Genomic DNA, 3,142 nt, shown 5'->3' with positions numbered 1-3,142 from the left:
CTCTAAGTAGAAGAGGACCAAGAGTCATGGTGGGCTCTTTAGAAGGACTAGTTTGAATGGGGTGAAGTTGCAGGACAGTAGATTTCATGTGGGCAAAAGCTGCTTTAGTTTCACAGTGAAATCAGTTATTTAGAAGGATGATGGAGGGCAGAAGGGTACACCCCAGCTTTGCTTTTACTTGACTTTACAGGAGGAGGTCTGGCGTAAATTGGGGAAGGAGGTCGGTTGCAAGTGAGTTGTGTTCACTTATGCGCAAGTCTCTAGTACATCTTTCAGAAAGATCAGAGCATAGAGATGCACAACAATGATGGACTAGCAGCATGTTATTTTGGGATTGGTCAAGTGTCTCACAAATACTCGAAATAGTAGTAGTAGTAAGCATAGTAATAAATGTATCCATCTTGTATATGGTTCTTGATGCTATTTAGGAATCCACATACATTTTATATGTATATTTCCCCCCATTTCAGTATGAACACATTCCTGTTTTGCTATGATTTTTCCTCCCATCTAAGGCATACTACACATTGTTGCGGTGCAGCAACACAGTTTGTTGCTGTGACTTGGCTTGGCTTGCAAAGCCAGGACAAAAATAACAGTTTTGAGCTGTCTTTTCTTCTTCTTAATATAGACCATAAAAACTGGACTCACCATGGTTGGAAAAGTCGTGACGCAGTTAACAGGCACTCTTCCGTCGGGAGCAACAGAAGAAGAAATCTTAGCTCACAGCAATGCCCGACGCAGTCCTTTGATACCTGGAATTGTCACAGTGATCGACACGGAGACAGTTGGAGAAGGACAGGTAAGATGGTGCTAAAGAAGTGTGACTCTTAAATGTGTGTCAAACCCCATTGGACTGAAACTTATTTATCCTTAGGGAACAGTTTCTTCTGCACTTTGTCTTCTCTGGAACCCAAGTGTCTGCAGAGACCTACATCTGATAAAGTAGACTAAAGTCCACAAACATTTAGGCAAAGATTTGTGTAGTTACAAAGAAGATGTACAAGGCAAGCCAGCTTTTGTGGGGCAATGATCAGCATTGAGGCAGGTGCAGGTATCTTGACTGCAACATCTGGGCCTCTTAGCCTGCTCCCACACTGGCATCACTTTAATCACCAAGGCTCAGTGCTATGGACTTCTTGGAATTCCCAGAATTCAATAGCATGGAGCCATTGCAGTTCAAACAGTGTCAAACTGCATTATTTCTGCAGTGCGGATGCAGCCCTACCGAGGAACATCCAAGACACCTGCAGCTTGGAACACAGCATGACAACAACCCTGCCAAACTAGATGTTTACAACATCAGCGCCACGTTGTGTAGACCAATTCAGCGATGCTGTGATGCTTTCCTTCCGCATCATTGCTGCTGAGGATAGGGCAAACCAGTAACTCTTCCCAAATGCTGTAAAGAAAGTGACGTTGGGTGCCATTTTCTGTGGCAACGCTTTTGTCCGTTGTGTCTAGTTCTACTCTCAGCGACGGGCTTTTTCGAGGGTTTTGTGCCAACGGACGCAAAAATATAGGCCTGCTTGTTTTGTTTTGGCAGGGGCTAATATTGTTTGTGAGCAAAATGGATTGATTGAGCAGGAAGTGCTAATTGGGAATGAATGGAAGCCAGTTTGTGTGCAGCCAAAGAGGACTCACCGAAGTGACATTTTTGACAATGCCAAGTGTGAAGTGTCACTCTGCGTCTTTCTTACAGTTGCCCGATGTTGACGTTGATTGGGGGTGACCACTGGTGATGGGGGTATGGTCTGATTGCAGTGATGAACCCGTAACGGAGCGGGACTGGAGGGCCCGGCGCACTGCTGCGCGAGAGAAAGGGAGACGGAGAGAGAGACAGTTGCCTCCTAGAAAGGCCTCTCTACTTGACTTGAACCGCCCAACAATGAGCATTGAGAGTGTGTTAGAGAGTCTTGGTCAGTGAGCTTGCGCATTTGCATACCCTCCAACATTTTCCTGATGAAAATAGGGTGACGGCACCGCGTTTGGAAGACTTATGCGCTCACAATAAGCAATGCGGTCTCAAGAGTCAGCACACGCACTTCTGCGCATTACTTGGTGCATGCAAGATTGTGTTTTCTCTGGACTGAAAGGAAGAGAAGGATAATTTTCTTATAGTGCAGAAGCACGAAATGAGCTTCATCAAATACAGTGCGCACAGCAGCCAACTTAAGTGTGGCAAGATACCTTCTTAGCATGCATGCATTTATTGTGTGTTGGCAAAGATGTTTTGTCAGTCTGTTTGGAATGGCTCCCAAAGCACCTATAGGCATTGGAGCCGCAGTTATTTTCCTTTCCCAGAGGCCCTGAGCTTAGGTTTGTTGGTCTCGATAGTGCATAATCTTTCTCCTGAATCCAAATCAAATCATCCCTGACAGATGGCCATCTAGCCTCTGTTTAAAGACCTCCAAGGAAGAAGACTCCACTATACTCCGAGAAGGAGTGTGTTCCACTGTCGAACAGCCCTTACTGTCAGGAAGTTCTTTCAAATGTTGAGGTGGAATCTCTTTTCCTGTGGCTTGCATCCATTGCTCCCTTGTGTCCTAGTCTCTGGAGCAGCAGAAAACAAGCTTGCTCCCTCCTCAATATGACACCCCTTCAAATATTTAAACAGGGCTATCATATCACCTCTTAATCTTCTTTTCTCCAGGCTAAACATACCCAGCTCCCTAAGTCATTCCTCATAGGACATGGTTTCCAGATCCTTCATGTTCAACTTGTGTTCTACATGGACCCCTAGATCCCTTTCAGGGACGTAGCCGGGGGGGGGGGTTCTTGGGGTTCCTCATAGGGCATGGTTTCCAGACCCTGGTGATGGTGTTAGTGATGGTTGATGATTACTCCATCTCTTGTTTTTAGGTGCTTTGAGCCCTTCTCTTCCCCAAGCCACAACCCTATGAGAAGTTAGCCAGAGAAGTAGTTGCCTAAGATCAACCAACTTCATGAATGGATTCAGAGCTGAGCATGGGTCTTTCCCAGTCATGCTCCAAACCTAACTCAGGGATAGGCAATGTCCTCCAGATGTTTTGGACTAGAAGCTATAGCTCACATGTCCAATGGTGAGAGGTTATGAACCCTGTCGTAACCATTATGCCACACTCCTTGCTCAAAGATCAGCGGTGTGGCTACCTGTGTTGCT

Source organism: Sceloporus undulatus, chromosome 11 (assembly GCF_019175285.1).
Source record: "Sceloporus undulatus isolate JIND9_A2432 ecotype Alabama chromosome 11, SceUnd_v1.1, whole genome shotgun sequence".
NCBI lineage: Eukaryota > Metazoa > Chordata > Lepidosauria > Squamata > Phrynosomatidae > Sceloporus > Sceloporus undulatus.
The sequence above is the reverse complement of the archived record's forward strand: the minus strand, read 5'-3'. Positions refer to the sequence as shown.